The sequence below is a fragment of the Peromyscus maniculatus genome, chromosome 15 (genome assembly GCF_049852395.1).
Source record: "Peromyscus maniculatus bairdii isolate BWxNUB_F1_BW_parent chromosome 15, HU_Pman_BW_mat_3.1, whole genome shotgun sequence".
In the NCBI taxonomy this organism is placed as follows: domain Eukaryota; kingdom Metazoa; phylum Chordata; class Mammalia; order Rodentia; family Cricetidae; genus Peromyscus; species Peromyscus maniculatus.
This window is the reverse complement of record NC_134866.1, coordinates 230,065-257,091: the sequence shown is the minus strand read 5'-3', so window position 1 is coordinate 257,091 and position 27,027 is coordinate 230,065. Positions and strand designations below refer to the sequence as shown.

Sequence of the window (27,027 nt, the reverse complement as noted above, 5' to 3'; positions counted from 1 at the left end):
TTGTGAGTTTGAAGATTTGGATCTCTCTCTAGGAAATACAATATGCATGTTTAATGAAATAAAAGCAGCATCAGACTGACATAATGAGCCATCATCACAGGAAGAAGCAAAATGGGGACATTTCACTTTATTATTGAGCCTTCTGCATACTATTTGGGATTTTTTTTCAGCTTTTCTAAGAATTTGTGTACATATTCTCTCCTAATTTTGGTGGTCTATTAAAAAAAACAATCTGGAGCCGGGCAGTGGTGGCGCACGCCTTTAATCCCAGCACTCGGGAGGCAGAGCCAGGTGGATTTCTGTGAGTTCGAGGCCAGCCTGGGCTACAGAGTGAGTTCCAGGACAGGCACCAAAACTACACAGAGAAACCTTGTCTCGAAAAAAAACAAAAAAACAAAAACAAAAACAAAAAAACAACCAAAAAAACAATCTGGGCCCTTCCCCATCATCTTGACCTACTTATTTATGACAAGAGCAATATATTCCTTGAAAGTCTGGTTTACCTTAGAAATCATCCAACTTGGGCACATTTCAGGAGATGATAGGCACAAAGGGCTAGATTTTAATGTTTATCAATGCAACAGTTATTATTATAGTCAAGTTTTAAATACTTTCTTAAACATTCATGGATGCATAATTCTATCTTACCTTGTTTATAATCATGGAATTTCAATTATATCCACAATTGTAGGTTCTTCAAAGCATATGGCTTTGTGTTTGACTCAGTCTCCTTTTGTTTGAAAAGCAAATCTTCTATGTTCTGCCACAGTAGTTCTCAGAATTATCACCAACAAAGGTGTGCAGCATATCCAGTCACTTACTGTCACAATCAGTGAGTATTCTGTGTGTCTGCCATCTATCATCTATTTATCCACCCATCAATCATCTATCTACCCACCTATCATCTATTCAATACAACATCTTCCATCTGTTACCTCTCTGCCTATTATGTATCTAACAATTAGTATCTATCTACCTATCTACCTATTTACCTCTGTCATCATGAAAAAAGATAGCAGGGAAGAGGTTCTCATGAGCATCAAGCACACTAAGTAAAATATCGTATTCAATCTCACTGTACCCTGTGAAATCAAGAGTCTACTCCACCTGGGCGGTGCAGAATCTGGAGACTGGGATTCAGTCTCCTAGATGGTGTTATTCATAAATGTATCTTTGAAACATAGATACTTAAAGATCATCTCATTGTAACACTCATTTCCCTTAATTCTTAATATTATAGGTACTCCCCACTCTTTTCAAGTCATTGTCAATTTGTTAGGTGATAAATTATTTTGCCTTTGTAGTTTTCACTTATTTGATTACTAATAAAATTGAAAACATTTCATACATTCATTGACAACTTGTGTTTTCTCCTTGACAAATGGCTTTTGCATGTCATGTACCAATTTCTCTGTGAGTGTTTATACATGTTAATAGATGTGGTAAGTCTCACAACATGTAATTGAAGAAAGATCAGCAATGAATCCCTAAAATCTGAAATGGTTGTTACAAAAGAAAGAAGGATAATCACACTTCAGGAAACTGAAGAAAAGCCAGCTGTGTTTCATGGAAGCAGAAAGAGGAACAAATGAAAATGAGTGAAATCAGTGAAAGTGGCTTATGTCAAGTAACCAAGGCTACCCACAACATCAAAATTTCATTTTTTCACAGTTTTTATGTAGAGTGAAAAATCCCCAAAAAGAGTCTTCAAGTAAAATGCAAATTTCTTACATCTGGAATTTACAGACTTTACAACTTTTTTGTTGATATGTTTCATATTTCATTCATTTTTGCATATGAATTTCTTTTTTTTTATTTAAAAGTTTTTTTTTCATTTTCCATACCAACCACAGTTCTCCCTCTCTCTCCTCCTCCCACTCACCCCCACCTTCTCCCTCCTCCCCCTATCCACTCCTCAGAGAGAGTAAGGCCTCCCATGGGGAGTCAACACAGTCTGGCAGATCAAGTTGATGCAAGCCCTCACCCCTCACCCCTGTATCAATGCTGAGCAGGACATCTCTCCACAGGGAATGGGCTCCAAAAAGCCAGTTCATGCACTAGGGATAAATCCTGGTGCCACTGTCAGGGGCCCCACAAACTGCCCAAGCCACACAACTGTCACCCACATTCAGAGGACCCTACAATTTGTAAAAAGATTATATAGGGAGATATTAAGTGTGACATTTAGAAAATTAAAATTTTAAATAAAACAGGTGGGATTTTTTGAAACATATAACTTAACAAAAGAGATAAAAGAACTAAAAAAAATCTAACTACCACAGTATGTACTTTTTGTTTGATTTTGGGTGCTAGGGATGGAACATGGCTGGCAAGTATCAATACTGAATTTCATTTGCACTGATAAATATTGATTAAACAAATTAACTTTCTAATCAAAATTTTCTCACAAAAATATTCACAGCACACTGACAAAGAACTTTCCTGAATATATAAATAGCTTTTCCAAAGCAACAATAAAAGGATGAAAACTAAATTAAGACATATGAGCCCAGGGTTCCCTTGCCCAGCCTTAACACAAAGGGAGGAGCTTAGTCCTACCTCAATTTGTGCCATGCTTTGTTGTCACCCATGGGAGGCCTGCCCCTTTCTGAATAGAAACAGAGGAGGAGTAGATTGGGGGTGGGAAGGGAGGGAAAGGGAATGGAAGAAGAGGAGGGAGGGGAAACTGCAGTCAGGATGTAAAATAAATGAATAAATTTAATTAATAATAATAAAAAATAGGAGCCTGAACCCAATTGTTTTAAATGGGAATATTTAAGCTAATGCTTTACAGAAGAGAAAGAGTAAGGTCCACAATATGTAAAGGTAAAATATGTTCAGGATTACTAACCATCAGAGAAATACAAACCAGAATCACATGAAGATGCATTTCACACTGGGAGGATAGTTTCAAAGAGACTGAGCACAAAAACACAGGAACATGTAGGAGACAATTCGGTGAGAAGGGAGCCACACACACACTGCAGCAAACACTTTCAGTTCTATGAAGTCAAACACACATCCTCCCTAGGGCCCAGACATCCACTCTTGGTACTTTTTACACTTAATAATTTTCTGTTTTATTAAAATGAACATTTAAAATGGTGTTATTAGCTTACTACATGGAATATGCCTCAATCTTTTTGTTTTAAAATATCTGTTTACTTTCTTTAGGAAGGGGAAGTTTTCTTGTAATGGCAGAATGGTCCAGACATTATTGTAGACTTTTTGATCATACCCCAGAAGCACAGGCAAAAAGAAAAGTTTAAAAAAGGTGGAATTCTATCAAACCAAGAAGCTTCTGCTTAGCAAAAGAAATAATCAACAGAAGCAGAAGACACAATGGGAAAGTCTATGCAGACTACATTTGACAAAGGATTAGTATCTATAATATACAAATAACTCATACAACTCAATAATGGAAAGAAAAATAATCTGATTTAAACATGTGCAAAGGATCTAATAGACAAGAAGATATACAAATGGCCAACAGGTATACATAAAGTGTTTGGCATCACTGATCATTGGGGAAGACAAATCAAACCACAGTGTGGTTTCATTTCATCTTATCTAGAACAGCTATGATTAAAAAGATTAAATGTTCCAGGTATGGTAGCCCACACCTTGAATGCCATCGCTTGGGAGGGAGACAGAGACTGGTAAAGTTCAAGGTTAAATCTTGTCTGTATAGTGAGTTCCAGACCACATAGTGGGACCCTGTCTCAAAAAAGACTAAAGATAACAAGTACTGGCAAGATGCACTACAGCTGACGAACTTCCTCTGCCACCAAGCCTGATTAATCTAAATCCGACCCCTGAGACTCACATGGTGGAAGTATTTAGGGGTCTTAGGTGAGGGGTAATCATCTAAGAGTACAGTCAAGTACTGTCCATGGAATGGACAAAGAATTGTATGTCCTGGAAAGAAGATCCACTCAGACAGGAAAATGGAGTGAAGGGAGTGTGTTACTAGAGAGTTGAGCAGGAATGTGAAAGTGGAGATCCTGAGGGTGTGGACATAAAGTAATAGTTTCAGATGGGAAGGTAGCAGACAGGGCGTAAGCAACAGTTACAGATTAAGGTGGAACTGAGAAGTGCCAACTACAGAGAGCAAATAAAAGAACCCAAACAACAAAGTTTATTAGAACAGGCAGGAGTCTGCCTGGAGACTCTGGGTCCTATTTTTATAGACTCCAGTCCCAGACACCCACCTCCCTGATTTGTCCTGCCCAGGGTATCCTCTCTCTGATAGGCTCTTTCCTCACCGCTGCCATTAACAGTTTTTAATATCTCAAGAATGGGGGTGAGGGTGGAGGCCACAGTATAAAGAAGCAACTCTTCTTAAAGGGACCCATCCCTATTACTCAGGTCAGCCCAAGCTGCATTGAAACCACTTCAGGAGGAGAGAATTGACTCCTGAATGTTGTCTTCTGACCTCCATGTGTGCACTATGGGAACATAAATGCTCACATACATGCATGTATGCACACAAAATAAATGAAAAATGCATCTAAAGTAGAGTTTATTAAGAAAGACTGACAATAAGAGGTGCTGTCACTCTTGGTAGGAATGTAAATTAGTATAGTCATTATGGAAAGCATTATGGTGTTTCTTCAAAAAAATAGAATGATCAAATCTATAGCAACCACTCAATAATCTAAAAGAAACAAAATCAATGTGTCAAAAGATACCTGCATTCCTATGTTCATTGTAGCACTATTTACAGTAGCTTTAAGATGGAAACAGTGACCACCTGCAGACTAAATGGATGAATGAGACACACGGATATGGTGAAATACCACTTACTTATAAAAAACAATGAAATACTGTCCCTAATTGGGTATCAGCTTGACTAGATCTGGAATCAATTAAGACATAAGCCTCTGGAATACCCTGAGAGGGATTATCTAGATCAAAGTTAGTCTCTGAGAATGTCTGTGAGGGATTTGGTTGATTGCATTAATTAAAGTAGGAAGATATTTCCTAAACGTGAGTTGTACCTTCCAGCTGCAGCCCAGATATAAGGAGGGTGGAAAGAAAGGGGCTTTTACTTCTTGCCTGCCTGCTTTCATATCATACAATGACACTTGCAGCAACCCAGAAGAAACTAGAGAATGTTAAGTAAGCTGACTTTACTTGAACACTGTATATTTTTGCTAGTGTGGAAATTTTTAAAAGTTAACTTTATTCAAGTAGAGAGTGAAATAGAGGTCACTAGAAATCAGGAAGGAAAGGAGATAGAGTAAGGATGGATCTAATTAGATACAACTGTGTATTTTATAAGGAACTAGCAGAGAAGGCTTGGAAGATTCTCAACACAGAGAAATGATAAATATTTAAATAGTGAAAAGGGCGTTAATCCAGCTTCATCGTTACATACTGTTTACATGTATCAAATGATCACACTGTATCCCATAAATATGTGTGTAATTGTTATGTATCAACAAAAAACATGATTTTGTTTTTAGTATTTACTCAAGTGAAATGGGTATAGACATTCACAAACATATCTGAATAAGGATGTCAGCAGCCCTATTCATATTCAAAAGATGGAAACAACTCAGTGTCTATGAATTGGAGAATGGGAAACACATTTATGAATAAACATGGAATGGGATATTTTTACATATAAACAAACCAATAAAAAACCTTATTGATCACATGAAAACATGGTGAAACTTAAAAGCATTTCAAATAAAAGCAATCTAACTCAAAAGAATATGCACTTTATTCATGCAACATCTGTGAATAGACCAAACATCTACAGTGATAGATAGCAGAAAATAATTCCCTGGGGGCAGCAGAAAAGTAACTGAATTAAAGTGGGAGCAGACCTCTACATAAACAAATTTGATAGACTAATAATGTAAACACTTTTCTAGAGAAAGGTAACATAAAAACTGAACCCATTAGTAATAAGAAACTTAAAATAAGAACTTATGTAGAAAGAATACAGGAAATTATCAAGAACTACTTCCCTAGGTCTGGAGAGATGGCTCAGTGATTAAGAGCATTGGCTGATCTTTCAGAGGTCTTGACTTCAATTCTCAGCACCCACATGGCAGCTCACAACTATCTATAACTTTGTCCCATGTAATCTGATGCCCTCTTCTGGTGTGCAGACATACATGAAGACAAAACTAACTAAATAACTAAATAAATATTTAAAAAATAAAATAAAAAAGAAATACTCCCCCAAATGCACCAGAGTACAGTTTATTTTTTTTGGGGGGGGGTTTCGAACCAGACAGGAAATCCTGGCACACACCCAGGTTTACAATAGACAACAAATGCCTAAAGAAGATGCCATCCCAAGCCATAGGACAAAGCCAGGCTTAATAAACAGTGCTTTGAGAGGATTAAAATTATTTATTAAATAATTTAAAAGGACAAATGATCAGAGTTGGATAATTTCCCATTGTTTCCTCCTTATGTGTACTCACTAGCTGAGTTAAGGAGAGACAGCCTGTCATCTTCTCCTGAGACTGTACATTACTTGTTCACTGTATAGGTGGCTTGATTTATATTAGTTTATTTGGAATGTTTCGCTCTTTGTCACGAGGGAGGGTGAGTTAAATTTTTCCTTGAAGTTGTATATATCAGCTTTGGCTTTCAGGGCTCTCTATACCTTATGGAACTAGCTGGCTGGCTTCACATACTTTTCCCTGCTTGAGAGGGCTGAACTGTGTCTTAAAAGTTTCCCAAAATTTTCTAAAAAAAAAAAAAAGCAGGAGCTGGAGAGATGGCTCAGAGGTTAAGAACACTGGCTGTTCTTCCAGAGGTCCTGAGTTCAATTCCCAGCACCCACATGGTGGCTCGCAACCATCTGTAATGAGATCTGGCTCCCTCTTCTGGCCTGCAGGGACACATGCAAACAGAACACTGTATACATAATAAATAAATAAATCTTTTAAAAAAATAAAGCAGGCAAAGCCTGGTCTACAAAGCGAGATCCAGAACAGGCACCAAAACTACACGGAGAAATCCTATTTCAAAAAACAAACAAAAACAAAAACAAAAGAAGCAGGCAAGATACCTGCATTCCCCCAATTAGATACACTACTTCCTTACCAATGCCATGGTCGCTTTATTCAGACAATATCAAATGTCATAAGTCAAAAAATTTCACTTCTAGACTCCCACACAGAACTATTTGGCCACTCAGGTAGAGGTGGAGGCAGAGCATCCTGGGAAACCTTGCATCCTAGTACAGGAGCCAACCTGTGTTGCATCCTTCTGCCTTCATGCAAGAAATGCAGAAAGAGGATGCTCATGGAGAAACTGAGTCCAAGGATGAGCCATGGAACCAACAGGGGAAGGAGTCTGAGACCCTGACCCTAGCAAGTACCCCTGGTGTCTCCCTAAGCTACCATCCCTCCACTGTAGCCTGTTTCTGTCTCTAAGAGCCAGGAAGAGCTGGTCCACACTGCAGACATGGCTTTCTTCCATGCTGGCTTTATCTTTGTTGTTTTCTCTCTTTATTTTTCAGCTAACTTTGCAGTAGACTGTCTGTCTCCTTCAGTTGGATGGCAGAGGAAACACTCAGATCTGGGTTTCCATTGCAATCATAGTTGTGGGAGCTACAATACAACAGGGTCCAGTTCAACCCACAGTTTTTGTGTTCTACCTAGAGAGGGAATGACTTTGCATCAAAATCAGGAGAGAAAACCACACATGCTGCACAGACTTTGAGCTCGAATTTAAAGTCTTGTTCTCCTGCAAAGGTGTACTTTGAAAAGTTACAATTCAAGCTGGCAAGATGACTTAGCTGATAAAAGTGCTTGGCACACCTGACAACCCAAGTTCACTTCCTAAACTCATGTAAAGATGGAAATGGCAGCAGATTCCACAAAGTTGTCTTCTAACACACATCACAATGGCATGTGTATACCACACATCATATACACACAATAAATAAAACTTTTTGTTTTTTGTTTTTTTTTTTTGTTTTTCGAGACAGGGTTTCTCTGTGTAGCTTTGCGCCTTTTCCTGGAACTCACTTGGTAGTCCAGGCTGGCCTCGAACTCACAGAGATCCTCCTGGCTCTGCCTCCCGAGTGCTGGGATTAAAGGCATGCGCCACCACTGCCCGGCTCAATAAATAAAACTTTTAACATTAGAACTCTCATGGACATATAAACACTTGTCAATTATAAATAAATTTATTTTAAAACAATTATTTGGTATATATGTAATTTTACTATTTAACTAAGACTAAAGGGAATTTTCATACTAATGAGATGGATGTATTTATTTATTTTTATATAAAGAATTGACTTAGGTTGACATGTCATATTTTGTTGATATTCCTGGAAGACCTGCCCTTTTCTATACAGAAACAGAGGGGGAGTGGATTGGAAGGTGAAAATAGAGAGGTAGTGTTGGGGAGGGAGGGACTGGAAGGAGAGGAGAGAGGAAAAACAGCTGCCAGGATGTAAAATAATTAATAAAATAATTAATTAATAAAAATACATTAATTAAAAAAAGAATTGACTTGGGTGAAGATTTGAAACTGCAGAACATAAGAGTATCTTCAATGTTTTTCAGAGTTGATTAACATTGTGATGTTATAATTATAGATATTGAGAACACTGCTTCACATATACATGTTTTATAAAATGGCAAATTGTGTTTAGAGTCATTTTAGAAATTCTGTCCTCATCTGATCCCAAATCAAAATGCATCTAACATTAAACATTTTTCTTATTTTACACACACACACACAACACACACACACACACACACACACACACACACACACACACACACACACAGAGAGAGACAGAGAGACAGAGACAGAGAGAAAACGAACATGATGTGCAGAGGCCAGAGAAGAATGTTGGATGTCTTCTTGATAACTCTCAATTTTATTTTATTGTTTTTGAGGCAGGGTCTCTCGCTGAGATTTGCAGCTGAAGCTCACTTTACTGGCAGGTTTTGTGTAAACTCGACACAAAATCATCAGAGAGGAAGGAGCCTCAGTTGAGGAAATGCCACCATGATATCCAGCTATAAGGCATTTTCCTAATTAGTGGTCAATGGGAGAGAGCCCAGCCCATGTGGGTGGTGTCATCTCTGGGCTGTGGTCTTGGGTTCTATAAGAAAGCAGGTTGAGCAAGCCAGGGGAAGCAAGCCAATAAGCAGCACCCCTCCATGTCTTCTGCATCAGCTCCTGCCTCCAGGTTCCTGACCTGTTTGAGTTCCTTCCTGACTTCCTTCAAAGATGAAGAACAATATGGAAGTGTAAGCTAACTAAAACCCTTTCTCCCCAACTTGCTTTTTGGTCATGGTGTTTCATTGTAGCAATAGAAACCCTAACACTCACCATTTTGACTAGGCTACTTGGCCAGGAAGCTCCCAGGACCTATCTCCACATTCTCAATATTGGGGTTAGAGGCACACACATGATAATGCTTTTACATGGGTGGTAGAGATTTGAAGTCAGGCTCTCTTGCTTTCACAGCAAGCACTCTTACTCACTGAAGCATCTCTTAAAACTCTCATTTAATGACTTTTTGTGAAAGTTAAGTCAGCAACTAAACAGCAATTTTAAAAATCAAACATTATAACACAATACAATCCACAATACTAATTTTATACTTATATGCTGAGAAATGACATGGGAAAATACTTAAAGATTTTGTTTTCTGTAAATAAACATCACATTCTGTAGGAGCAGAAAACTCTATGTATAATAAAAACACCGCAATTCATAACATACAATAGTCTGAATAGGAGCCGAGGTGTTTGAGGCAGTTTGTTGGTGCCGTGCAGCATAACGGCATGTGAAATGAAAAGTGTAAATAGGTGTATTCAGAATCAAGGCTGCTGTGGAGTTGTGAGATTCAGAAGACAGTGCTACCAGAAATAGCTCAATTCATTACATGTCTGGTTTTGAATTAATTTTTGGTCACTGAGCAAACATTTTATTCAGAAACTTCTTACTGTAAAATTTTCAAGACTTCTACATCCAGTTACATGATTCCAATGTGGAGTTTCAACCCATAGTAAAATTCTGGCTATTTCCACTTGTATGTATTTATTTTCTATGTACACCATGGCACTTATGTGGAAGTCAGAGGACAAATTTCAAGAGTCAATTCTCTCCTTCTACCCTGTGGTCCTGGGTATTGAACTCAGGCCATTAGGCTTGGTGGCAAGTGTCTTTACCGACTGAGCTATTTCACTGGCCTCACAAACTAGATTTTTTAAGAGGACAGTTTATTGTTTTTAACTGTATCTGTGTGTTTGAATCTAGTAAATAACCCAGAGCCTCACATGAGCTAGATAAATTGTCCACTACTAAGCTCTATTGCTAGGCCTATATTTTTAAATTTCAAAAATGTCTCTTAATGCTATGACAAAATATACAAAACTCAACATTTTAACCATTTTTATTTTTTTTATCTGTTGTGTTTTGTTTTTTGAGACAGAGTTTTTCTGTGTAGCCTTGGCCATCCTGGAACTCACTCTGTAGACCAGGCTGGTCTCGAACTCAGAGATCCCCCTGCTTCTGCCTCCCGAGTGCTGGGATTAAAGTCATGCACCACCACCACCCACAGCCATTTTTAAGGACACAGCACAGTACATCACAATTCACAATGTTATGTGATCACCATCATTCATCTGAAGTACTTTCTGCCCCCAGCCTTAGTACTCCCATCTAATCTGCCTGTATTGATTTAATCCTTCTAGAGACACATAAGTGAACCCACACAGCATTTGCCTTTCTGTGACTGGGTTATTTCCCATGGCATAACAATCTCAACATTTATCTACCTTGCAGTATATGTCATACATTATTTTCTTGCTCCCTGGCATTCTACTCTCCCCTCCTATGGATTCTACTTTTTCAGATTCCACAGAAAAATGAGATCATGGAATGATTTCCTTTTTTTCTAAATGTGGATTATTTTACTCATGTTATTGCAAATGGCAAAAATACCTTCTTTTTTACAGCTGAATTAATATTCTATTGCATATATGCACACATTTTAGAGTCTGCTCATCGGTTGATGGAAATGTGGGTTGTTTCTATTACTTGGCTATTGTGAATAGTGCTGTAGCAAACACAGGAGTAGAGTATTTCCTCAACATAATGATTTCATTTCCTTTGGATACACAATCTTTAGGAGGATTGCTGGGTCATATGGTAGCTCCATTTTTAGTTTTTGGAGGAACATTCATACTTTTCTTCTGCAATGGCTGAACTCACATTTTCATCACTTGGATGAAGTAACATCTCAGAAGTGGGTTTGATCTGCACCTCCCTGGTGATTAGTGACTAAGCTCTCATGTCTATTAACTTTTGTATATCTTCTTCTGAGAAATGTCTATCTAGGTCATTTACATATTTTAATTTTTTATTTTTTGTTTTTTCAAGACAAGGTTTCTTTGTGTAGCCCTGGCTGTGTAGACCATGCTGGCCTTGAACTCAAAGATCTGCCTCCCTTTGCCTCCTGAGTGCTGCGATTAAAAGTGTGCCCCACGACTGCCCAGCTTCCTTTGCATATTTTAATCATTTTTTGGTAGTTGAATCTCATATATTTTAAACATTAACCCCTCACTGAATGTATGTTTTGCAGATGATTTCTTTCATTCTGTGATCTGTCTCTGATTTCTTCACTGTGCAGAGTATTTTACATTGATACAGTCCTGTTTCTCCATTTTTCCATTCATTTGTTGATAGACACTTGGTGGCTCCTCTTTCTGACTTGGTGAAGAGGGTGTCTGTGAATGTGGGTGTAAGTTGTGCAGGCCTGTTGGAGAAGGAAGGTATGGAGGGGTAAGTGAGGGTCCATTTGACATTTTGCTCTTCCTGCAACCCAGTGGGATAAAAGAAGGTTTAGAAACTTGCAGTAAGGCTTGAATGTCACTCTACTGTCTTCACAGCTGGCAGGCTTTTCACAAAGCGGCATCTAGTACTTTTGATCCACATCTCTTGTGTGCTGGCTTCAAGTTTTTTGCCTGGGAAATCCCAGAGTTTTTGCTCTTACATCTGATCTCGGTGGGGAATATGTCCAAGTTTGGAAGCCCCTATATCCCTCTGGCTACTGCCTCACAGGGTCTGGGCACAGCTTGGGTGGGTGAGACCAGAGCTGAGGCTGTGGAAGGGTAGAAAGCTGATGCCAGCATAGTTAGGGCTTGGTAACCTCAGCCTAGCCTAGTGCTCAGGCCCTAGAGCTATTATCTCCACCCAGCCCATGCCTTAGGAACAGTCAGTTCTGTCCAGAATGGAGAGACCCAAATCACTACAACTTTCACTGTTGGCTATTGTCCATCACCCAACTAACAGGCCACTGCAAGCCCCTATCCAAACAGAGATGATAGTAATACTGGGGTGTACTTAGGGGTGGTTAGTGAATAAGGTATCACCACTGCATGAGAACTTAGGATTTTATGTGAGAACAAAACCAATAGGCAGTTAAGTAGTTAAAATGTAGAAGGGAATGACCTCAACTCTGATTAATGGCCATTCCAGGCAGCAGTTGCAGTGTTCGGGGCATCTCTTCTCTCTCAGGTGAGTGGCAGATGTGCAGCAGGCTAAGCCAGAGCATATGTCCTTAGTATTGAGCTCACTGGGCAGACATAGCTCAGTTGTGCTTTCCAGATCCTGCAGCAGCTTTTCCCAGCTCAGTGCTTGCCACGTACTCATGATGTCCTACTAATAATAGTTCAAAGACCAAAGAAATTTTCAAGACTTGAGTATATAAAATGTCTTCTTAAAAAAGATTTTATGAGATTAGTCACAAGCAAAAACAATCTTAATTTTAACTCACAAGGCAGAATTTTTTTTAAAGACCATAAAATGCTTTTGTGGGATCATATGGATTCAATATCAGATTGACTTTCTAGTCCAGAATTGTCATGCCAAATTCTTTTACACATGTGGAACCATCTTTCAAATATGCATCATGAATTTTTTTCTTTTCTCTTTTTATTCCTACAAGTTTTTTTTCTTAAAAAAACAAAACAAAACAAAAACCCATGGTACATGGAAAATGAGATCACTTTTCCAAGTGGAAAAAGGATTTAGCCCTAAGGTTAAAGACTACATTTTTTAAGGAAAAAAACTACATCTATGTTTAATTAGTAAAAGTCACAGCATGAAACACCTGCCACTGAGGATGGTGATCAGTAGAGCAAGGGTCAGTGGCCTGATGGCCCCTCAGCTCTGCCCTGGCATTCCTCCCCACCCTCTGCACACAGGGAAGCCAGCACTTTGAGAAGTTGTACTTCCTTTGGCGAACCCTGACTATCTTGATTTCTTCCAGTCCCATAGCAGGAAAATAGCCAGCATGTACTTCAAAGATTATTTTTGTCAAGGTCACAGCAGAGGGAAAAAGAAAAAAAAAAAAGAGGGAAAAGGGAACAATTCTCAACAACTCCTCTCATCTCTCCCCCTTGGCATTAGGGGAAGTTGGAGCAAGTCGCTCCCCCTGGGAGTTGCTGCCATGGTTACTGCACAGCAACAGGCTCCTAGTCACGCGAGCAGCGCCGGGCAGGCATTGGGGCAGCTGGCTGGGCTTCCTGGAGCCAGATCACTCGCAGGGGCTGTGGCATGGAACTTGCGTGCGTGCAAGCACTGTTCTAGCCGGGGGAGTGGAATAAATGGCTGTTTATAGATGCCACAAATAGTAAACTCAGCCTTGAATTTCTTCCATGAAGCAGCTAGAGCACTCGAAGCAGTTCCTGAGAGACCATGCTAACCATGGCTGTAGAGACAGCAGGTGTGGACAGCCCTGGGAACATCACACCCACTCCACTAACTCTGTCAGAAATCCCTTGCTGTGTTCTGTCCTGCTGGTGAAAGAGTCTACAGCTAGCCCATAGAAAGTTAGAAACTGAGTGGGCAGTGTGCCCATCTCAGACTGTGCATGGTTAGAGGAGTGTGCTGGACAGTGCAGGTGAATGGTATAGAATCCTGAGCATCAGAAAAGCAATTGAAAAGAGGTGAAGCCTGGCCCTAGATATCTGAACCACCCTCTGGGTTAGGGACGAAAGCCACGTATCCCAATCAACAGGGATGCTGCTGGATGACAGAATATAATGCCTGACTGGCATGTGGAAGACATCCCAACTGCGAAGGTGAGTTTTTGAAGTCTTTCTTTGGAAGAACAACTCCCAAATATTTTGTCTCCAACTTACTGAAGCTGGAGTGCTGGAGGTACTTGAATTTTATGAACTTTCTTCCAGGACTCTGAGGGGTCTGTATAAGTTTTCCAAAAGTTACAAAACATAGTAAAAGACACGGCCCCAGCTGAAGGGAACTGCTCTGAAGTGGGCATCCCTGGGATCATCTGTTTCCGTGGTACAGCTTTCCCATCCATATCTATGCACAGGCCAGCCACAGGGGCAGGTTGCCCCTTCTTGGTGAAAACACTACCTTCACATTCATAATGCTATGTATATGTTGAATTCCTGAGAGAAAAAGTGCTTCAAAGGCATTGGGGACCAATAGACCCAACAGTTATAAATCTTGGTAATGAAATGTAGGCTTCTCTGTCAGAAAGGCCCAAAAGGAGGCAAGAAGCTCTGGATCATGAGATGAAGTTAGCACATTCTGTAATCTGTTTGTTGAGGGTCCCAAGAATCAAGGAGGGGCATCAGGGGAATGCAGAAACCCTCAAAATTCAGACCCCAGTCACATTCAGAGATCTGCTCTGGATTCCTGAACTGTGTACTTCATTGCCCACCATTTTAAAAGCCACGACAGAAAAGGATAGATCTTCTCTATCCAGTGGTTCCCAAAGATAGGTAACACAGACCATCACCTTCATCTACCAAGCCCTCACACTCAAGCCTGGCTCTTCCAGACCTGGCAGGTCTGCCCCGCTCTCCTGGTGCATTTCCCAGTGTGTTTCCTTTTTCTGTACTTTGGAGTTCCTGAGTGTTGGTTGTGAGTCTCTGGGATTTTTATACCTTTTCTTTCTAGCCATGGCCTCCTGAGTACAAAGAAGTGGGTAGGAGAAAGGGGGGTCTTAACCTTTCGGCTCCATCTCATATCCCTAACCCTCAGTCTTCTTCCCAGTGACCAGTACATGGTCACACACACAGAACACAAGTGAGTGTCAGTGCAGCACATGGGCCCCCAGGAAGATATCCCAGCCAGGAAGGTGAGTTTTTGAAGTCTTTGGAGGACAACTTGCAAGTATTTTGTCTCAAACTTACACTTGGAGTATTGGAGGAACCTGAATTCTATAAACCTCCTTCCAGGAGTCTGAAGGGTCTGTGGTAGCTTTTCCAAAATTTACAAAACATAGCAGTGAAGCTCAGAGAACTTCTGCCTGGCACATGGCTGTGGCTTCCTGACATATAAGGTTATCCCACAGCTGTTTCTGTAAAGCATTGCGAGGCAGACTGGACAGAGGGCAGCTAAAAACTGGCAGGCAGCCCTGTGTTCTGCAGGAGTTGCACTGTCCTCCAGAGCTGGGTGTGCTCCTTTCAGGAACTTATGAGATTCCCTTCATCTGAGCACATGATTCAGTGAATCTTTTGTTTGCAAGCCACTTATAACCGGAGGACTTTTGCTATCTCAGTTTGAGGACCCACAGCAGCCTTAGGCTCAACATACAAAATCATCTACCCAGAAAGTCTCCCAGACTGCTGTTTATTACCTTCATTCATGACAATCTCCTTTGTTCCATTAAACACAAAAATATAACACACACCTTCAGTTAAGTCACACCAGGGGAAGCTGGTTACCCATAAAGGCCAAGGGAGCCCAGGCACCTAAGGTTGTCTGGAGTTGAGGTGTGGAAGGCAATGGGGATTTGACAGTGAGCAGCCTGGGAATGGTTATGTTCCTGCTCCTTGCCAGGGTCTTTAGGACCATCCCTGACTGGCGGGGCCTGCCCACAGAGACAAAATTCAAAGATGGGAAAGTTCATACCACAGAGCTGCCGCCCAGGCACATACCATACAAATAGTTCACAGAGTGGACCCCTGTAGTGAAGGGCTCTCTTATAAGCCCCTTTCTACAGGTAATAACCTCACTCAGGAAGCTGGCTGCCCTGACCACACTTTCTTCTACCTCTCCAGTGGACCAGGGGTGGCCAGTGTCCCCAGGCCTAAATCCCTTGTCTGGTATTCCAGGAGCACAAGCGAAGAAGCCTATGAGACATCTATGGATCAAGCTAAGGAGCTGATGTAAGTGGGACTATCAGTAGCACCTAAAAAGACAAGGAAGATATTAGCAAAGTAAACAAATGATACAATTATTGAGAATGAAAATACTAGGTATGAAATGTGATAATGTACAGTGTGCATGAACATGGTGTGAAGATGAGCAGCAAGTTCTTGTGCCTGTGGGCACAGGGAAGGGCAGCTGTACAAAAAAATAGAAATGGTAGGTGACTAGCATAGGGACAGTCTTTGAGTAATGCCAACTCCTAAAAATAAAACAAGGAACAGGGAATGAAGGAATAAAACTTCCAGAACTGAAGATGATAGAGGGCACAGTCAGGGGAAGTAAGACAAAAGGTGCATCATAGTGAAATTTAAGGATGCCACAGGCAAAGGAAAATGTTAGAAAACTTTCAAAGAGCAAGTGCACCAGGGTGGAGCAATCAGGCCACCAGGCACTACATTCCTGGAAGATTTCGTATCAAGACTTACAGTAGCAACACCCTGAAGAAGCCCTCTGGAGAGAGGCAGATCTGGGCAAGAAGATGACCAAAGGCTCTGGTTGGTTTCACAGTGGTCCTGTCAACACAGAAAAAGAAGACCGCAACAAAGACAAGAACCTGTCGTCTACATGAAATCAACATGAGGCCTGGGACACAGTAAATCTGGGACCTCTCAAAGGGTACCTGAGAGGGCTCGTATAGCAGGCCTGATAGGAGAGTGGTAAGAACAATAGCACATGGAAGACATGTGAAGGCTTCGTAGTCAACTGGAGTGTTAGAGGAGACACCATAGAAAGTGTAGAGAGAAGCAAATACAAATATGACAGCAGAAACCAGCCCAAAAAGTAAGAACCAGCTAGAGCATAGTCACCCCTAAAAGTAAAGCTCACTTAGGGAAGAGAGTCCATTGGTATGCTGTCTGCAAGAAGCTAACATAGAAAATGATATACATGAGGGAGAGAAAGATACCCTGTGAAGTGAGGAGTCAAAATAAACCTGGAGCATAATTTTACCATCTGACAAACTGAACCAAATGTCAAATGTACAAGACCTTAAAAGATATGTGGACCTGGGTGGTGGTGGCTCACACCTTTAATCCCAGCACTCAGGAGGCAGAGGCAGGTGGATCTCTGAGTTCAAGGCCAGCCTAGTCTACAAAGCAAGTTCCAGGACAGCCAGGGCTATTGCACAGAGAAACCCTGTCTCAAAAAAAAAATATATGCAGAGCCCAAAGATTTCAACGAAGATGAGTAATCACCATGGAGATGGACCTCATAGTTTCCTGCCCTGCAGAGAATGGTTTTGCGCTCTTCTCATGTCCTTGTTCTCTCTAATTCATTATGTACTCACATAGCAGGCAGCTGCTGCTGACTCCTTCAGTTCAGTCAGTCACTGCATCACTGAGATCCCAGGCTTGCCTGCCACCTGCCACAACACGCTTCCTTCTGAGCCTCTCAATGTCCTCAGTATATGCTTGTAGAACAGCACAGACTTCTCAGAAGAGCCAGGCCCAGCAGACTCAGAACCCTTCAGTGCCCTGGGCAACCTCTCTGCATAGAGTTAACAAATGTCCCTGTCTACTTCATTTTCTTTTCACTTATCCTTTCACTAATTGTGTCAATTTTGGGTGTGCCCCCCATATCAAGTTAAACCTAATCCCACTTTGTGCTGTTGAAGTGGGACCAGGTGAGGCTAATAGGAGGTGATGATGGACCCCAAAGCCTGTTATCTCAGTGGTGGATCAATCTCCCACCACATAATAATACTTTGAACCTCCTCAAATATCTGCATGGTTCCCACTAGCAAGAAGACTCTTGCCAGATGTGATTTTTTGACTTACGACCCCCCAGCCTACAGAACCATGAGCTATATAAGTATCATTCATAAACCACTTGGTCTATGAGGTTTGGTTACAACAAGAGAGAACAGAAAGAGACCTCTCCTTACCTTTTGAGTTGAATCAACTTTGTGGTTGCATCCTTAGACAAGCATCCTGTCTATTCCAACCTTTCTTGGTGCCTCTATCTCCTGAGTCAGTTGCCTACTGGCAGCCCCAATGTCTCTGCCTCTGGTGAGACATTATGATATAGGTCCCATACCTGCCTCTTCTGTGTCCTGGATTTAGCATAGAAATCCTCTGGTGAATTTCTGAACAAAATCATAGAGAAAGTAACCTAGAACTCCAGAATGTCTGGAAATGCCTTTCTTCCCTGGGGAAGAGGGTAATATCATGGTTTTCCCCCATATTCCTTGGTACCTTGCCTAAATTGTAAGACCCTTGCACTAAACCATACGACAATGATGAAGGAAAAAAAGTCTAAAAGAAACATCATCTTTCTAGTCAGGACCAGGAAAACAAGAAGGCAGCAGGTAGAAGGATCTTGAAGAGGAGGCTGTAGGTGACGGCAACCTTCATCTTCTGTGTATGAACTGTACTAACTCAGGTCACTCCCAAGCTACGTGTGAGGCATATGGAAGAAGGAGAGGGATGACTGAGAGATGGATGTGGCAGGAACCATGTTAGGACCCATGTAGTACTGTGGGAGGTAGATCCATGTAACACAAATCCAAACAGCTGATCAAGGCTGGATCCGGTGCTCACAGAGGACCTGGATGTGCTGATTGTTGCTAATGCAAACTAAATAAAAAATACTCAGCATTCCCTTGAGGGTCTCATGGACCTAGAGTCTCATAGCACATACAAAACAAATCCAAGATATAGCCTGATTTGGTTGCATCAAAACACTTTCCGCCTACTCAGTATATTACTGAATATACTAAGAACTAGAATTTAGTATTTAAGGACAATAAAATAATAATTCTCTAATTATGCAAATGGTATGATTGTCAGATAAGATTCTGAAACAGAAACTATCACTATACTACACATGATAAAGATTAACACTGGGGAGAATTTTTTCCATTGTGCTAGGGCTTTATTATATAAAATATTTGTCTATTATTAATAGACTGTTTGCAAGTACAACATAGACTTCTCAAGAGTGTCTCAAATGGATAGCTTTTAGAACACTCTGTTAACATTGTTAGTACATATATTTAGATTTTAGGCTAAAAGAGAAATTGTCTTGGTTTACCATTTTCTTTTTTTTAATTAAGAAATTTTCTATTCACTTTACATACCAACCACAGATCCCCCTCCTCCCTCTTCCACCCCCCAGCCTTCCCCCCTCAACCCACCCCCATCCCACATTTTTCAATTCAAGGTCTCCCATGAGGAGTCAGCAGAGTCTGGCACACTCGGCTGAGGCAGGTCCAAGCCCCTCCTGGCAGCACCAAGGTGTCACACCCTAGGCACTGGGCTCCAAAAATCCCACCCGTGCACCAGGGATGGATCCTGGGGAGCGAAATTTAAAGTCAACAGAGAAATATATCTTATAAAATGGAACTTGAGATTTTGGAACTGAGAAATATAGAACATAAATATTTCACTGAATGAGCTTAACAGCATATGTAGGTGACAGAGAAAATGATTAATAAATTTAAAGACAATTCAACATAAATCATCTAATCTGAGAGAGAAAACATCAGGAAAAACAAATGTGCAGATCCTCAGGGACCCATGGGACAATATAAAAAAGGTTAGTTCCTATATAGCTGTTTCAACTGAATCTCAGAAATAGAAGTCATAGAAATAATCTCATACAATTTTTTTCAAGAAAAAGAATGGTTAAAAATACCCAAATTCAGTGAAACAAATAAATGTACTGGTTCAAGATCAATGAAATAAAAACAGACAATCTCTAGGATCTAAGCCCAGAAACATCATTACTAAGGATCAAAATGAAGAAATCTGTCCTAAATGTAAAGCATTCAGGAACTATTGGAAAGTAAAAAAAGATCAGGGAGAAGCATAATAGGGGTTGTCCAGGTTACTCAAAAGCAAATATGACAAGATTTTTGTTAAGCCAGAGGTATGTGCACATGGGGGTGGGGTGGGGAGATTAAAAGTCAATTGCTATGCTGTGAATCTCTGGAAAGCTTTAAAGTCCATCAAATGGGTGAAAAGAAGGAATGAAAGACAGGGTAGAACAGATTTAAAAAAAAATATTGAAATAGTCCTAGTAGTGAGAAGTTATCTTCCCAAAGTATGCTGTATAAATTTATTCCTTGCAAGATCTATGACTTCACCTAACCTAAGGTACTCCCATCAGCTTCTGGAGAGGCAGGTATGGCTAATGAGAAAGCAGTGGCTGCAGCACTGACCCAGAGCTTGTCTGACTTGAGAATCCTGATCCAACACAGCAGGCAAGAGTGGGTCCTGCTTCTGTTTGTTAGACTTAGCAGTCAGAACCAGCCCACATGAGTAAGTACATCAGGAGCAGGGCATTAGATATGTGTCTGTCCACAATAGTGCACCAAGATGAGGAAGTAGGGTGTTTCATAAAGAATGAATTATAGAGATATATAGTTATGAATTATAGAGAGCTAAATACAGTAGTGCCTCTTGTCCATGCTAGTGTACCCCACACTGCTCTGTTTTGTTGAGACAGGGTTTCATGTAACACAGCCTCAAACTCACAATGTAGCTGAGACTGAGCCTTGAACTCTGTGTTCTCCAGCCTCAGCCTCCTAAATGCTGAGATTAAAATCATGAATCACCATATCCAACTTGCATTGTTCTTTTTTAATAGAAGAGTTATGAACTTTATTATAAAGAGTGCAAATTTAAAAACACTGAAATTAACCCATCCAAAGTCTATACATCTCAATAAACTTCTATACAGTTAAAATAGCCACTTTATGGAACAATTAATGTTAAGTGATAAAATCTTTTTATGTTGTATTAAGACTTTCTATCCCCCTCTTTCTTCCTTTCTTTCTTTAGCTGTGGAATCCCAACATCACTTGGTACTTGATAGTAATGGATGACAGTGGACCCCCAAAGATCCTGTCCAACCTTGGTTCAATTAGTTCCCAATTCAAAATCTCCAGGCCCCTTGAACAAAATACTCTAATCTCTCCACCCAGCCAGATTCTGCACCTACTTCACCAGGGTGTACTGGAAGAGTCTGATCCTTCCCTTCATCAATTTTCATGAAACTCCCAGATCAGCTCAGGTTCCACATTCAGTGTCTCAACCTAGTCTAGCCACACCTGCTTGTGCAGTCCCTAACCTCCAGGCACTGGTCAGAACAAGCCTCACTTCTCTTCAACATCTAAGCCCGTCAAGTGCCATAGTCCAACATATTTTCCCAACTAGAGAGAATCCAACTGATCCTTCTCTCCATGAACCTTCCCCAACCCTGAATAAATCCCCAGACTCTAGGCTTAGACCAAGATGTACATCCTGCATGCTAGCCAAGTACCATGTGTTTACATGATTTTATTCCACCTAATCCATATCCAAACTCTAGGTCCAACATATCCCACAAATCCTGTGTTCTGCTACAACCTGCTCTGCCCATATCAGACTCAGAGCTAACAAAAGAAGTCCACATGCCCAGATCTCATCATAAAAATACAAACCATATGAAAGATCAAGCCAGTATCTTCACCCCTAAACCCAATGAGAATTACCTAGATAAACCCCAGAGCATAGTTTAAAAGGACAATAATAATCTTTAATAAAGAATTCAAGAAGTTTAAGGAAGACACAAAGAAATGGCTCAATGAACTGAAATGTAATAAATGGCTGATTGATGTTCTGGAAAACACAAACATAGGCTGATGATAACAACTAAAACAATCTAGGATTTGAAAATGGAATTCAACAAGGAGATAGAAACACTGGGTAGAACTCAAACTGGGATGAAAAAGGAATTGAAAAGCCAAAACCAAAAAGCATAAGTAGAAAACCTGAAGGAAAGCCTTACAATCAAGAAAAAGTTAGAAATCAGGACTTGATAAAATAGAGGATCTACACAAAATAATCAAAGAATATGAATATTTTTAAATACAGGAAATGAACATGCAGGAAATATGGGACAGCATGAAAAGATCAAGCCACTGAACTATAGAAATAGATGAGGCAGAACAGTCCTAGGTCCATAGCATAAAACTTCCACAAATTAAGACATACACATAGAGATTTAAAAAAAAGCACACAGAACACCAAATAGACAAGACCAGAAAAGAAGCTCCCCACTGCATATCATAGTTAAAACACAAAGCGTACAAAACACAGAAGAAGCACTGAAAGTTGCAATAAAAAAGACAAGTCACATATAAAAGGAAAACCCACCACTATAACAGCTTATTTCTCAAGGGAAATGTTGAAAGCCAGAAGGGTCTGTCTGAAGCAAGGCATTCCAAGGCCTAAAGTATTATGACTGCCAACCTACCCTAATGTACCTAGCAAAACTATCTGACATAAGTGAAGGAGAAAGAAAAACTTTTCATCATATAAAAAGACTTAAAACCAAAAATCAACACTATTACTGCAATTAGCACACCTTTCAATAATAAGTTTAAATATTAATGGCCTCAATTTTCCAATGAAAAGACACAGACTGGCTAAATCCATTTGTCTGTTGTTTGCAAGAAATACATCTTATCTTGAAAGACAGGCACTGGCCGGGCGGTGGTGGCGCACGCCTTTAATCCCAGCACTCGGGAGGCAGAGGCAGGTGGATCTCTGTGAGTTCGAGGCCAGCCTGGGCTACTAAGTGAGTTCCAGGAAAGGCGCAAAGCTACACAAAGAAACCCTGTCTCGAAAAAAAAAAAAAAAGAAAAAAAAAAAAAAAAAAAAAAAGACAGGCACTGTTTTAGAGTGAAATAGTGGACAAAAGTGTTCTAATTAAATGGAAACAGAAAGCCAGCAGCCACCACTATTCTAATATCTGACCAAATAGATTTCAAACTAAAATTGATCAGAAGAGATAAAGGACACTTTGTTCTAAACATGGGAACAATTAACCAAGGAAACATTACTATCCTAAACATATATGGACTAAACTCTGGTGCACCAAATTTCATAAAATTATCCTCTTGGATTATAGACAAAGATTAATATTGACCCAGTAATAATAATCCAGTAGGTTATTTCAATACCAGATTTTCTCCAATAGACAAAGTCATCTGGACAAAAAATAGGCAGAGAAAAATCAGAATTAAATTACATCATACATTAATTGGACTTAACAAGTATCTGCAGAATATTTCACCTAAACACCAAAGAATACACATTTCTTACTCAGCAGTATATGAAAACTTCCGTAAAATAGACCACATCCTGGGACACAAAACAAATCTTTACTAATTCAGAAAGACTGAAATAACTCCATGTATACTATCTGACCACAATGCAACAAAAACTTAAAATAGACACAAACAAATCTCCAGTAAATATACAAACTGTTGGAGATCAAACAACTCATTACTGAATGATAAATGGGTCAAAGAAAAAATAAAAAAATTTAAAATGTCCTGAAACTAAATGAAAATGAAACATAACAAAACCTTTGGGAAACACTGAAAGCAGTCCTTCATGGGAAATTCATAGCTCTAATGCCTACATTAAAGGTGATTAAAAATTAGAAAAGGCATAAATGATGTAATGATGCAACCAAAAATTTGTTAAAAAAAAAAAAAAGAGCAAACCAAATCCAAATTCACTAGATGGCAAGAAATAATAAATATCAGAGCTTAAATTAATTTAAAAAATTAAATTAAAAAATAAATTAAATTAAATTAAAACAGAAACAAAAAAAAATACAGAGAATCAACAAATCTAAGAGCTGAGTTTTTTGAGAAGATAAACGGGATTGATAGACCCTTGGACAAACTAACCAAAACAAAGAAAGAGCAGACCCAAATTAACAGGATCAGAAATGAATAGGGAAACATTATAAAGTACCCCAAAGAAATTTATAATACTATAAGGGAATACTTTAAAAACCTGTGCTCTACTAAGTTGGAAAATGTAAAAGAAATGGATGACCTTCTAGATTCAGCCAAACCTCCAAAATTAAACTGGGATCAGCATCTAAACAGACCCATAGTAAACAAGATAATTGAAATAGCAATAAAAAAAAAACCTTCCAACTAAAAGGAGTCCAGAGCCGAATGGATTCACAGAATTCTGCAAATTTTAAAGAAGACCTACAACCAACACTTCCTAAACTAGTCAAAAGACAGAAACAGAAGGAACACTCCCAAATTTCTAGGAAGCCAATATCACTGTAATATCAAAATCAGGTAAAGACACAACAAAAAAAGGGGGGGGGGAACTACGGACCAATATCCTTGATGAACACAGATTTAAAATTTTTCAATAAAATACTTACAAACTGAACACATCAAAAAGACTATCCACCATGACCAAGTTGGATTTATCTTGGACATGCAGAGATGGCCCAACATATGGAAGTCAATAAATACAATAAATCAGGTAAGTGTTCTTAAAGACAAAAATCACATGATCATCTCAATAGATGCAGAAAAGCCTTTGACAAAAGCCAATTTGCATTCATAATAAAAAATAAAAATAGACCCATCTATATCCTTTACCTTGTACAACTTCAAATGAATCGAATGCCTCAATGTGAAACCTGAAATCCCAAAACTGCTAGAAGAAAACATAGACAATACCCTACAGGATACTGGTATAAGAAAGAACTTTCCGAATTCAATTGAGTGAACAGGAAATTCACAGAATAAGAGAGAATATTTTCTAGCTATACAACTGATAAAGGATTAATATCTAGAATATATAAAGAACTAAAATAAAGCAAAAAGTAAAAATATATATATAACCCATTAAAATGAGCTGGAATATGAACAGGGAGTTCTCAAAAGAAAAAAACATGGCTAAGAAATGGCTAAAAAAAGGCACATTGTCCATAGAAATTAAGAAAATGCAAATCAAAACAAAATTTGATACTTCATCTTACTCCAGTCAGAATGGCAAACATCCACAAAAACAATGGGCAGTAAGTGCTGGAGAGGATGTAGGAAAAAGAAAGTCCCCATTCACTGTTAGGTGGGATTGCAATCTAGTACAACCACTTTGGAAATCAGTGTGGAGAACTCTTAAAAACCTAAAAATGTATCAGCCATTCGACCCAGATGTATCATTCTTTGACATATGCCCAAAGAACTAGACATCTTACTCCACAGATACTTGCTCAGCCATGTTCCTTGCTGTTCTATTCACAGTAACTAGGAAATAGAAACAACCTAAATGTCCTTCAACTGAAGAATGGATAATGAAAATGTGGCACATATACATTATATAATACTATTCAGCTTTAAAGAAAAGTGAGCTCATGAAATTTGCAGGTAAATGGATGTAACTAGAAAAGAACATAATGAGTAAGGTAATTAGTCCCTCTAGACTCAGAGGGACAAACGCTAAATGTTCTCTCTCATCTTTGGCTCCTAGCTCCAAATCTTCAGATATGAATACATAACCTTGAGTAACTTCAAAACCCATGAAATTAAAAAAGGACCATAGTGGTGTGGAGCAATAGAGAGGGGAATAGCAGGGTACAAGTGATTTGAAAGGGGAAATGAGAAAAACAGGGAGGGGACTTAAAAGTAGGGAAGCAAAAGGGAGGTAAATACAGAAGGATGAAGTAGCTAAAATAACAGTAAGAATGTCTGAAAAAGTAATAAGGAATCATATTATTATCTACCTAAAATTGTGTATTATATATAAGGCTGTGTATAAATATAAACATATTTTAAATGAAATTTTCCCATCTAGGCTGACAATGCTCCCCTAGGAGCCATAGACTAACAAAAACCCTAACACCAGGTCTCTTAGTTAGGGTATTATTATTGTGATGAAACACTATGACAAATGCAACTTGGGGCGGAAAGGATAATAGTTCCTTATCAAAAGGAGTGAAGGCAGGAACTCAAGCAGGTCAGGAACCTGCAGCCAAGAGCTGATGCAGATGCCATGGAGGAGTTCTTACTGGCTTATCATGGTTTGCTCAGCCTGCTTTCTTATAGAACCCAGGACCACCAACACAGGGGTGGCACCAGACATGAACTGGGCCCTTTCCCATCAGTCACTAATTAAGAAAATGCCTTACAAGCCTGCCTACAACCCGACCTTATGGAGGCATTTTCTTAATTAAGGTTCCCACCTCTCAGATGACTTTAGCTTGTGTCAGGTTGACATAAAACTATCCAGCACACCAGGCACGTGAAGTCCTCTTTTGAATTGTTTTTCAGGGTTGTTCAAGATACTCCCAAAACATTATACACTATTGGTATTATCCTTAGTCACTTCCCAGAGGTTAAAGTTAAGTCTCTATTCCTGAAAATACCGTGTACTTTGGACATAGGGCCTAGAGGCTCAGTCTGGTCCTGACCTGAAAACTTCCTCCATGCAGACTAGCATTCATGGTTCCAGAAGGTGCCATACAAGTTTCGAAGGAAAGAAACCAATCAATAGTCTTACCTAACGGTGTTGTCTATGAACTAAATCAATGACCAGCAAGGCACAATATCCCTCAAAGTGTACTAGTGGCATGGATACCCTAGTGGTAACCAACAGTTCCCTAATTGGATTTAAGATCTGTTCAACAAGAGGAAAATCTTGCCTGGTACTGGCAACTACCTGAAATTAGTGAAGTCCTGGGTCTTAGAGGAGAACATATGTAGCATGAATTGTTAGAAGGTCTTATCAATAAAAACAAACCCAGCGCCAGGTATTGGGTTGAATGCTGGAAGATCAGAGAAGCAGAACAAGCCACAGCCACCTCATCTCCCCAATTCCTCAGCTTATCCTTTTCCCTCAGATTGGATTCCTCTGTGTCCTCATCCAAATGGGTCTCAGCTAAACTGCTGCTCAAAAGCCTAAAAGCTTAACCAGGCTAGTTCCTGGTCCTCACGCTTTATATACCTTTCTGCTTGCTGCCATCACTTCCTGGGATTAAAGGCTCACTTCCTGGGATTAAAGACATGAGTCACTATGTCTAGCTATTTCC

The 27,027-nt window shown here is 39.7% G+C and overlaps 1 protein-coding gene across 2 annotated transcripts in view; it reads right to left on the bottom strand.

The window, feature by feature from the left end:
* The window catches only part of Ahrr (aryl hydrocarbon receptor repressor), a 100,325-nt gene that overhangs the window by 23,776 nt on the left and 49,522 nt on the right, over positions 1-27,027 (bottom strand). The window lies entirely within an intron of this gene.